Source organism: Tauraco erythrolophus, chromosome 1 (assembly GCF_009769465.1).
Source record: "Tauraco erythrolophus isolate bTauEry1 chromosome 1, bTauEry1.pri, whole genome shotgun sequence".
In the NCBI taxonomy this organism is placed as follows: domain Eukaryota; kingdom Metazoa; phylum Chordata; class Aves; order Musophagiformes; family Musophagidae; genus Tauraco; species Tauraco erythrolophus.
The window spans coordinates 37,431,824-37,444,613 of NC_141465.1; positions in this window are offsets into that span (position 1 = coordinate 37,431,824).

Consider the following 12,790-nt stretch of genomic DNA (forward strand, 5'->3'; position numbering starts at 1 on the left):
AAACGAATTTCAAGCCTATGAACAATTCTGTCTCTTCTTAGCAAGGCATTGAAAATGCTGTCTTCGTTGCACTGATGTTAACAGACTGGATCTTCCCAAAATGTTAAGTGGAAAATGTAAAAAGAAGAACAGAAAGGCAGGCAGGCAGACATACAAAATCCTGGTAAACCCATTGTTTAAGACCGAATGACTTGCATAAATAAACCCAAATCAAGCTCCAAGTTAAACTTTGTGGGAACTGACCTTGTGAGAAGAAACAAAAGAGTTCATGCCTTCCTCCATTGTCTTTACATTTGTTCTATGCCTCAGAAAAGAAAGCGTGCTACAGTTGTGCTTGTGGTGGTCCTCAGTTTTATTATTTAAAAAATGCAAATAATTTGCTTTCTTGATCAGTAGGTAATTTTTTAAAAGGATCTTAAGTACATACATGTGAAATGTTCTTGGCTGTACAGGAAGTTTTGGGTTTTTTTTAAGGGTGCTGGTTCCTAACAGTTAATGTTAGTTCTAACTGGAAACAAGGAAGTATTGCCTTTGTAAAGACAAATATTTATTTCACTATTGAAAGAGCTGTGCAGTTATTCAGCCTTTAAGGTCTGGAGTTGCTGAGAGACAACTTGCACCAAATGATTTAAGATTCTAGTCCAAATATTTAAGAGATGATAGGCGTAGTTTTCTACATGACTTGTTAAGAGTTGTTTCTCCCTAGTGTGAATGAGGAGTTGTGATCCCTTTTGTTCTCCTCTCTAATTACGTTTATATTAGCAGGATCTGTGTAAGTCTGCTGTTCTGTAAGTGCTGCAACAAATGGGATTAACATGCTGACTCCTCCCGCTGAACCTTGGCTGGGGTGCAGAAACGTGCGTTCGTCTGTGCACACGTGTGACGTATTTGTATGTGTGCATGTGTTTGGCACACAGTGAGACTGCAAGGAAAGGACTGCTGATGTGTGTGCAGCTGTGTCCCTCATCTGTCCTCCCTCTCAAAACCTTGGGAGTTTTGTTAGGAGAAAAAAGCTGGTAAGTGATGTTTAGACCTTCTCCGAGTGACTATTTTAGAGACTGACACATCTCCTCTCAGCAGTCGTCCAAAAGCAGGACAGCCAGGGGCTCATGCTGTTGTGCATCTCCCTGAAGCCTTGTGTTTTGTTTAAGGTCTGTTGCTAGAATTCAGCATATTTTGGCTGTGGGACAGAACATGTTTGAGGAATTCCTAGGATAAGTTTGTAAGGCAACTTGTCTATAAACTAAGGGAACAGTTGGGGTTATTTTTCTTGCCCTAGTGGTTTTCGCCTCCACTCAGAGTATGATATATCATCCTTGGTCGAAAGGAGCATTACCTTTACAACTCATAAGACTCTCTAGAGAAAGTGCTGTGTTTTTTTAAAGTTATTTTTGCTTTTCAAATGGACCGGGTTGTGCTTTAATTATATTTTACGGGAGAGAAGGAATTGCAGTTCTTCTGCATGTTGCTTACATACCTAAACAGCAGATGCAATCCATGTTGTGCTCTGCTTTCAGAATACCAGGACTATGGCAAAGGATACGCACATATCCATATATGCCTGAGACCAGTGTGGATCCACAAGAAAGGTAAGATGGCATTTTGTTAAAATGCCATGTCTTTACCTTGACCGTTCCTTTTATGAGAACTTCCACCCATGAGCATAGGAGGTTAGAAAAGAAAGCAGTGGGAATGAAAACCACAGGAACGCATTGGCAACGCAACACACTGCACTGAGGCAACTCAAAATTCAGTAGACATTTATCTCTCTGTTCTTTGCATGCCATACAGAGATTTTCAGTCAGATTTTAATTTACTAGGATAAAAAGCATGAGAGAACATGCAGTAAGAGTGTCCAGTTTCCCTATTCATGCTAATTTTACTATTTGAACACCTGTTTTTCCACCCAAGGCCATGCAAGGTTTTCCTGGAATCACAGTTGGAAGGGTCTCAGTCGAGCATGCATGCGTGGCCACTTCCTCTGCCTGCGCTCACACACGCATGGGTTTCTCACTGCGACTCGCATGTCCTGCCCATGCCTGTCCACCCACACAACCACAAAAGCAGAAGAGAATGTGAAAACACAGGCGAAAATGGTGTCGTAGCTGCTCTGTGACACAATGGAAAATGTTGTGCAGAATATTACATGCTTCTAAATAAGTACAGCCACTAGCTGCAAGGATCTGCGGAAGTATCTGAGTGCCCAAATCATGCATTGTAAGACCAATGAACAGCATTTGTTCTTAATGGAAATGTGTTTGGCTTCATCAGCAGTGGAAATCATTGAAGAGGATTTAGGATATTTCTGTCCCTGAAAGCTCTGCTATTTAGATTGCAGTATAAGATATATATCTGATATGTATTACAAGTGTTTGTAACTTTACTGCCTTCTTGGGATTAATCAAGGCACTAATTTCTTTGTTTCTAAATAAGACTTTGTCCTGGTAACTTTTTTTCCAGCCAACTATAAACTCCAGTAAGTTGTCTGGACCGTATATATCCCCATGAGTCTTCGATGTGTTTGTTCCTGCGTTATGCCCTGACAGTGTGTTTTAATTTTCATTGAGAATTTTATCTTTGGTTCATGTCTCTGACTGACTGGTTTGGTGTGGAGCCAGTCCAATATGGTCTTGCCCAAGCAGAAGATATCCATCAGGCATTCTTTTTGTTCCCACTGGAGGGAAAAAGTCTTTGGAAAGTCATTAAAAGAAAAGTCAGTCCTGCAGGGGAGGATATCTGCCGCTCTAGTATCATGGTCCTGAGCATTTTCTATCTGAGTCATATTTTGCAGAAAAGATTAACGTTCTGCTGACCTCTGGCAAACTGAGAAAGTGTCTAAAAAGCTTGTTACGAGGGTGCTATAGAAACTGGTGGTGTTTTACTGGGTTGGTTCAGTATGATGAGGTCCAGCTATTGAATACATGGTTGGCTATATGGCTGGGCTGCCTTTGAAGATGCGTTCAGAGACAGGCAGGGTTGTTACCCTGCTGAGGGGGTATAGCATGCTGAGAAATGGGAGGGCTGGTGAGGCTGGTCACTGTCTGTGCTCATCCCTCAGCAACAGGCTTTGCCAAGAATGTGAGGGACTTTGAGCCAGGGCCAAGGCTACAAGGTTAGTCTGGGACCGACGTGAAGAAGGTGCTGACAGAACTCGATCTTCTCCCAGCTGGTGATGGCACTTGCTTTCAGAGTGGTCTGTATGGCCTTTCCTCAAGTGCTGAATGCAGTTCTCTCTAACAATTATACATATAATAATAATAATATACAAATAATAGCATGGCTATAGTTTAACATAGTTGTTTTGCGTCTGTCTCTCATCTGTTGTTAGACTGGATGTGAACTGAGGTTGCCCAGAAGAAGAGAGTAACATGCAGATGGGATTGTACTGGCTAAATTTGCTTTATTTTCTGTTTTCCTGTCAGCTCTTGGGAGATTACGTTTCTGATTATTATGCTATTTCTATTCAGATGTGAAAAACCCTTCAAATGCACCTTTAGAATCAAGATAAAATGCTTTCAAGTATGTTTACAGTATCATTTTCATTTTTCCCTTAATTGACTAAGACTCAAAATAAAGCATTAAACTTGTCGACTGAGAAATCCTGCTCCTTTCTCAGGTTCACAATCCTGTATGGTCTTTTTAAAATGAGAAACATTTCACTATTCTTAGTTATAAATAAACTTTGTTTAGATAAGTGTTTGAAAATATTAAAAAGAAAAATATTTTTATATGCTAGTGTTTATGTAAAAGACCTGATGAGTACTGCTGGAGGTTTCCATCCTCCTGGCAAGCACATCCTGTAACAGAGTACACCGAGGGTTCAGTGGGGCTACCCTAATAAGGTATCTACAGAATCAAGATCTCAGTGGTCTACTAAATCACCACAAAGAGTAGCGTATACACTATCTCTGTGTAGCTAACGAAATAGCATAAAAACAGTCTCAGCCTCATAGCAAAAAAAGACAATAATATGGTTGTGGAAGGAAAAAAAGGTGTTTTTTTTGGCAGCGCCATGGAAGAAACATGAATAAGCAAAGATGCAGTCTAGAGCTGAGTCAAGGAATCATGGCCATTAAGAGTCAAGGACATCAGTGGTGGCTACGGCCCTTGCATATCTACCATATAACTGTACTTGCAAATGTTAATTGAGCAGTTCCCGTAGCGCTGGGGGGATTATTAGTCCAAGCAAGGGAAGACTTTGTTAGGTTTGTATTTCAAGCATTCCAGTAGACGGTGTTATCAAATACAACTCTATTGTGTTAGGAATGTTTACCATGTTCTTAAAAGGTGCAAGAATGTTTTTATAGTGACTGTGGTAGAAATAGATACTAAATCTTAGTCATGATTGTGCCTACATGAATGTCATCTGCGTGCGATCTAGCTAAATAAAAATGTGACCTTGTTGTCTTTTGTCAGCTTTGAAGAATTAAAATCAGCATATTTTATTTGTCAAGGGAAGAGTTCAAAATAGTTTAATAGAATTTTCATTGCGTACCAAGCTAAGGGCAGTGATGATTAACCTCTTTTGCAGTTTATGTGTTAATTCGATTTCTTCTGAGATGTGGTTCTGGGAAGAGACTTGTTGTCAAAGAGAAAAATAATAATTCTGGGAATGCAGGAAGTACAAAGCAATCCTGTCTTGTGGCTGCATTTCTCCTAGAAACATTATGTATAATTGGAAAGTATATATATTTAAAATATCTGGTATCTTGCTATTGAATGGACATGGCAGAGATATCTTGGGCTCTTTCAGCTTGAGGACAATATGAAGTTTCAGGTCGGATGAGAAAAATTTTAAAAACCCCAAACCAAGGAAGACAGAGGACCTGGTCTATCAAAGAATCAGATCCTAATATGGTGCTAAAGTACTACACACACATAACAGGGTGTACATTGTTCGTCAATAGTAAAACTGAGAAGATGATAGGAATAGCTGGGTGTTTAACCAGAAAAACTAGGGCCAGAAGTGAGACATAGTGCACTACTTTGGCTCTAGACCCTTAGTCCATATGGCTGAGCAGCCGCTCAGATGCTGTTGTACAGGAGCAGCTTTGAACTAAGCCACTGAATTAATGGCAACCCATTTTATCCACATCTAAACTGCTCCCTAGAGGTTCCAAACTATAAATCCAAGTTTGACCTCAAACACGTGACAGCTATAGATACAATAAAGGCATGTATGTGTCTGGAGGACTCTTAAACATACATAAACCCTCTCGTTGGTCACCTCTGAACAGATGATGTGATGCTTTCCTATGATTATCATGTTCTGGATGCTATCCACATGACCTCTTTGTGTGGTCAAAGCCTTTGTCTTTTAAAAAAGAAAAAATATGTAATTAGCTACAATTATTAAGCTATGATATCAGCCAGGTTTTAATACTGTGTGGGGCAGTGATGCCATTAGACATAGTCTTCTTATTGTAGGCTAGATAGGGCAACTCTCTTCTCACAATTTGGGAAATGAAGGCAGGTCAACATTTTTTGCATTTTTTTTTTTTTTTTTTTTTTGCTAACTCAAGTGAGTACCTGCTCCCTCATTTGGTCATTTACCTCCTCTTCTATCCCTCTTCTCCACTTAACTTTTTGTAAGGAAATAAAGACTTTGTAATCTGGTCCACCAAGCACATCCTGGCATGATAAGAAGCACTGGCTTTTCATACGAAAATCTTTACCAGAACTTTATAGAAAAAAGTGAGCTCACATAAACTGGGTCTTTTTTACCCTCAGAGTCAGGGAAACAAAAGGAACATGGCCGTGGTTCCGAGGACCAAGCGTCAGCAACTTCTGCTGAAGTCAACATGAACGGATGGCGCTCATTCTTTCTAAGAATCAGCATCCCAGCTCTGTGGGGAAGGGCTTCTCGCACAAATAATATTGTAACAGCAGTAAAAAGTTTATAATGCTTTTACTTGCGTGAGTGGTTTATAGTCCTTTTAATATGAGATACAGAGCTGTTTCTGGTTTTGGAGAACTGTTATTAGGATCACTTATTTCTCTTAAAAGCATTGAAATTCTTGAAGAAATAGGTGCTGTAAACTGATAAACGCAAGGCATACTATCATCTGAACGTTTGCACTTTTTAGTTCATATGATTAGTGCACCAAAACTAGAAATGTAGTCAGATGCCTGTGGCATGCACAGACTCTCTGGTTGTATGTGTACCATTTTAAAGTCACTTAGCATTAATCCGTAACAGATTTGAGCCAACAACTTTGTCTACGACTTCCCACAGCTGCAAGGAAGTTCGGATCTGGATCCTAGTGTAACATTCTGGGTTTAATTTGTGCAAGATGGATTCCAGACTTCCAACATTAGCCATTTACTCTCTCTCATCCTTGTAAGTCCTCTGCTTCAAACTTTGGGTAGGCTCATGTCCGGACCTACCTTTTGTCTTTAATCTAATGAATGGTGGCACTTTCGGCTGGAGAGAGGCACCACAGAGGCTGCTGCCCATACCCAGACCAGGGGCTGAGAGGCTTTAAATTGTGTCTGCCTTTTGAAATAAAACATTTTCACCCCTGAAGGACAAAATCAGCTTCAGCTGAGAAGGGTCTACCCACCAAGCTTTGACCGTGAGCGACGTGGGGAAGCAGTGGATTTCCTGAGTGCTTTAAACAGGCCAGAAACTGCTTGTTATTGCCCATTAAAACAGGGTTATCTGCAAACGCCCAGAGGAGCGGCCTCTCCCAGCACTGCCAGGAGCTGGTGGACACGCCAGCCCGCAGGGTGGTGCGGGGAAAAGGACGGAGAGGCGGGAAGGGCGCCAGGCACGTGAGGGCTCACAGGCTGCAGCTTGTGAAAAGACGTTCTCAAATCCTCTCTTATGAGCATCGAAAGATACGGCAGTGGAATTAGTTTGACAGCGGATATGCCGCCTCTAAGATGTATAAAGATAGATGAAGACATGGACCAGTAGGACTGGCATAAAAACGATTCCATGACCTAGAGCCCCAGATTTTGAATTACTATGCCACAGAACCAAATGCACAGGGTTTACACCACAGAGCTGGCATTGGCACTGGCACTGGCAGGGATATGAGCATGCATGCAGTCAGACACTGAATTGCACAATGTTAACATAGTTTCCATTTAGGAAAGGATTTTTCCATCAGGCATAATTGAAAAATAGTCTAAAAAAATAATTCTTGTTGCATTGAGCTCTGAAATTGTGCCAATGTGGAAGAAAATATTCAGCGGTTCATGATGGGAAATGTTAGCTCCTGGAATAGAGGTGGTTGCAGTGAGTCCTATATGTCATTAAATCATATACACTTATATATACTGTTATTCAAGCAACTGCTTCTATATTGACAATATAGATCACAGTGCCAAATTTTATTTAATTTTATACAAAAATTGGCATGCATAGAATCAGTTTTCCACTCCCTGATGATGTATACTCAATAAGGAGACTTTTTTCTGGTAGGAATCTCCAAAGATTCTGTGCCAACAGTAATACGTATTGCTTGCATACTGGCATTTCCTGCAAGAACCAAAAGGCTATGCATTATACAAATACACAGAAAAGAACAGCAGAGAACAAGGATGCGAAAAAATGTTCCAAGCCTTTTGTATAAAAAAAGGTTTTGTATCTTTTACTTTGCTTACTTTTGATCATTTTGAGGAAGGCTCAAGTATCGTGTATGAAACTCAGGGGTAATATGCAGAGGAAATTAGAAATACTATATTGTGGGAGAATCTTGACATCTTTTACTGAGTAATTCTTCATCAAAAAATCTCTTTTGATTTCTAGTCAAGCTTTTTAGGTTAGCTGTAACTCATTAGAAGGGCGGCAGCTTTGTGTGCTTATCACAGTGTAGCAGGAGTAAGATGTATTTATACTGGACGTGCTGTTTCCTCATGAAAGCCAGTGAGGAAGAATTTGCACAGTCAGTCCCTGGTTTCATACCATGTTTGTTTGCTGACCTAAGGCTTGTCAGGTATGCTTACCTTTTGCGGTATTATCAAAAGGGAAAGGACACTGTTTTTTGCCCTCGGGCAGATGAAGGCAGAAATCTCTCAAGATGATTCCGCTCTAAATTAAAAAAATGCTTTGCATAATTGTCTGAGTGCTTAAAGTTGTCTGCTGAGGATAATCACATGTATTTGATTAGATTTATTTGGCATGAGTTTTTGATTTAGATTCCCTGGGAGGACAGGTCTGAAGAGGTATTTGCCGTGGAGGTTGTGTCACTGCTTGGCAGCGGGGCAGGCTCCTCTGCGTGGGGGAATTGCTCCCTGTCTGCGGGCAGCTTGCTCTTCCTTAATTAAGTGATCCACCCAACACATGTTGTCCTTTGTTACTGGGAGCTCCTTAAGGCCTGAGAAGCTCATAAAACAGTTACGCGGGCTTTATAACCTTGGAGTGGCTGAAACGCTACGTAGCGACTTCAGAAGTTATGGTTTTACATGCTGGAGGTAAACACACAGCTGCCGCTTCTTTGTGGTTACTGTACTTCACAAAAAGGTTCCATTTTCTAAGCCAAATCCCACACTTCATCCTGCACCTCATGTGCTGCTTACATCTTACCTGCCTGTGGACCAAACCCTGCTGTGCGAGGTGGACAGGCAACACGTCCAAGTGGAGGGTTTGACTGCCCAAAAGTGAGCAGCGGTGCTGGGGCAGATGCCCCTGGGTTTCTGAGGCAGGTCTGGGGGTCCAATGTGGACCTGCAGGAAGTCCGCTCTGACCTGAAGACCAGAGTGGCTCCAACGGCGTGAAAGTGTTCGGGCAAATGAATCATCCTCTTCATTTCCAGCAGTTAAAACGGCCTTATCTGAAGAAGAGCCACTCCAGACAGACTGTTGACTCTGTGTAACAGGAACAGTTGCATTTTATGATAACCGAAACTGGCACTTGGGCTCGGGACTCCTCATTAAAGCTCTGAGTAGCACGTTTGTGTTGGAGAAAGGAGAGCCAGAAAGACAGCGTGGTTCATGTCAGCTTGATCCTCCTGTTGCTCAAGAGGAAAATTGTTTAGAAAAACACAAATCCTCTCTGACTCAAAACTTAGAACATTATCAGTGAGGTTGGAAAGACGCTTGCCCACCGTAGGGGTCCCTGGGAGAAGCCACTAGGAGCATTTTAATCCCAGGTATGGGAACAAGTGTAAGAATAATTGACGTTGATGGAAAAACAATCCTACCCACAGTTAGGTTTAATTCACTAAAACTTTAATTCTGCAACCGGCGGAGCTCGGCTTCCCCCTTCTGGGGACAGGGGGAATGGGCAGGAGCAGACAGAGGCTTCTCCTCCTCCTTTTGCTCCACTTGGAAACTGATTTTTGACTGCTGACTGTGGACACCTCTGGCTTTGTACTCCTAAGGTGCTGGTGAAGGACAAGATGAGTGGGAAAAACAAGCCTTTTCTAGTAGGATAAAATCTGCTGTAGTAATATTTTTATCTCTGTTAAAAGAAATAATGAAGGTCTAGTCATCAAAACCCACAATTCATATTTTGAAATGGTTGCTGGGGATAGTCTTCATTGTTCTGGTGCTGTAAATAGAAGCCCTGTGTATGCCTAATACAGAAGTTATATTCTGTGTCAAAAGAAAATACCTTTCCCTTTTTTAACTTGAAAAATCTCTTTAAAGGTGGTTGCAAAACAGGTGGTTGAAAGTTCAAAGCTAATTGATCTTGATTCCCTTTTTAGGAGAAAGAGTGCAAGATCAGTTTTGAAAACAAAGGCGTATCTTTTTTATTAAAGAGACAGACAAAGGAAGACAGTGTAGGATTTATCTGGTTCAGTAATAACATCACCCCTTTCAGTTAATCTGTCAAAGACAATGAAGCTTTCTTACAGACGCCTGAGCATAGCAGCTCTTCAGCTGTGCATACTGTTTTGTGTCTCTCTTCAGTAGCCTGTGGGTGCTCAAGCACACATACGTAAAACACAGCCAGTTACTCATTAGCTTTAAGTCTCATGGAAGTGTCAAGGGCATCCAGCCACTTGAAGCACCTGTTCATATGAAACAGCATAGTTTCAGTGTTGTACAGGTCCATTTCCATGAATGGCTCAAATTAGTTTTTTACTCCTCCTTTTAAAATCAAACCCAAGGGAATGACCTTTTTCTTTCAGTTTTGTTTTGTGTTTTTTTTTTTAATTGAAGATGCTGGTACATATCTTGTCTTTGATAAAGTGCATAACTTTAAATGAACACAAGTTCAAGAAGATTAAAAAAGAAAATACTATTTGTTTATGCAAAACTCAGTGTATGGTAGGCCTGGAGGCACAAGGAAGTTTGTACTTTCATTAATGGCAGCAATGCTACACCTGTCCATAAATCTGCTTATATGTGTCATCTTATTTCCTAAGACAGCTTATAGAAAAGTAAGAAAGAGAGCTCTGACTGACTCAAATCAACACTAGGCTAGGGCTTAAATGTGTTGAGAAAAAATACCATTTTGTTGGGGTTCAGGAGGCAGGAAACTTTTTTTAAAAAATAAAGTAATTTCATCAAGGTAGTAAAGGCTGCACCCTATGTAGGGCATCAGGGAAGATTAACAGTCCTCAAGATTGGGATAGTGTGCCTACTGAGGAGAAGGAAAGAACATTCAGCAGTTTTCCTTGGACATTCATGGGACAATTGGTTTTCTTCATATCCATGCCTACAACCTTTCCCTGGATTGAATCTCTCCTTCTGTAGAAGGACAGCCTGTGATAAGGAAAGGTTTTTAACTTGGGGCATTGCTGTGCTTGGCAAAAAGCAGCATGTTAGGCAGTGCCAGTCCCCCTCCCCTTCCCCCCAGTAATAAGGAATCAAAGATTAGCCACTGATTTTGGGATGTCCAAAGGTTGCCCCAGGCCAAGCCAGTGGATTTCCTGGGGCCCAGAATTCTTTCTTCTCATCTTTTAACCGCCTTCAAATAATTTCCATCGTTTTAATATCTAACTGAAAATTAGTGTCATCGATAGAAAAGTGAATGAGGCAGCATCTACATACACTATCAACACTGTAAATGTTGGGCTGACACTTATTTGCAGAATTCCATTTTTTACTGAGAAATAGAATTGGGGTTTTAAAGTTGCGGCTTCTTCCCTAGTTCTTACCTAACTGCTGTCTCGCAGGTAATTTGTCCTAATATATTTGGTGAATACCAGGTACTTAAAAATATGTATATGCGTAAACCTGAAATAAAAGTTTAATTTAAAAAAAAATAAAAAAACAAACAGAAAATTGACCACGTATTAAGTAGGTCATTACAGCATGTTTACACACAAAATGTTTGTCTCTCATCTGGATTTGTGTAGCTTTCTCCTCCTGAGCTGTGCATTTGGTTATGCTTTTCTTAGGTAAGCCAAGAGGTAGGAAGAGTCAGAAACATCTCTCTCGTATGTTCTAGTGGAGTTACCTCATGGCTTTTTTTTATCTTCTTTTTTTTTAACGTAAAATACTTGGTATTTTACAGTTTCCTCAGTGGTCTGCTGAGCGCTAGCAAAAAGCAGTTTGGTTGCTTTCCCAGGCCATGCCAGCTACGCATGATACGCAGGGGACAAATACGAAGTCTCTATGCGATAAGGCATGCAGGATGTGAGCCTGGAATTTGCCAGACTAGATACAGATTTCAATGAAAATACAAAGAAGTTCATTGTGCCTTATGTCTATATCTAATCCAAATGTAAAAATTTCTGTTTCTTCCTTCTTCCTGTGGTTCCTTCCTGCTTAGATACCCAGTCTTTGTACATGTTGACCAAAAAGCTGAGAAGCTCCTAGTTCCCCAGTTTGTAGCTCTTACTAGTGCATGCTCATCACATTTGTTAGAAAAGAAAATCTAAGGTAGAGATTTACTTCAGTGTGTTAGAAGATAATTTCTCAAACTGTGGACTTTGTTGGAACGTTAGAAAGGCTCCAACATCAGAAATGCTCCGTGTTACACAAAAATATCTGGTGAAAAGTACTTATTATTAAGCAGTGCAAATTGCCGACTGTCTAATACAAACCATCCTAAATAGTCTGCTATGGAAATATCTACTCTAGATGTGTCCGCTTTAGCACAGCTCCCAAGACCTTTGTTTTCTAATGTTACCTGCTTTTGCCCAATCCGACATCCAAATCTGCATGATTTGTTTTTAAGAGCAGGATCTTGGACTTGCAGCTTTGATTTGGAAAAAACCCACCCCACACATTAAATGTTTTTAGTCAGACAGATTTCCCCTTGGCTTCAGATCCGTTCTGTATCCCAAGACCATGTATTTTGAGGACCAGGCGCAGCATGGTCACAGATGCCTCTAAAAGGACCCACAGGCAGCAGTAACAGATCACCTCCATCTCCATTCTTCCCCAGAGTGCCTATTCTGAAGATGCCAGCTAACACCTATGTTGCTGATAGTTTTTCACAAAGCGCTGCTTTTCTTCATTAAGTGGATTATTTTCAACAACAAATTTCCAGATTGTGTAAGCTTTGAGGACCTGACAGCACGGATCAGGTTTAAAACTGATGAATCAAGTGTGAATGTATCCATGAGCTTAACCATTATGACAGCTGCTTTTTCATAGATTTCATAGATTTCTAGGTTGGAAAAGACCTTAGAGATCATCCAGTCCAACCGTCCCTAATCTTCCATTAAACCATATCCCTAAGTAGTTCAACCACCCTTTTCTTAAACACATCCAGGGATGGGGACTCAACCACCTCCCTGGGCAGCCTTCTTACCATGTTTTTTCTTCTCGTTAATAATTCCCCATTTTCAATTCCAAGTGATGGAGCTGAAATAAAGAATAACACTAGTGGGAGCCCTTGGCTGACTTCACAGCGATAACCCAGCCCTGTGCGCTCCCTGCAAGG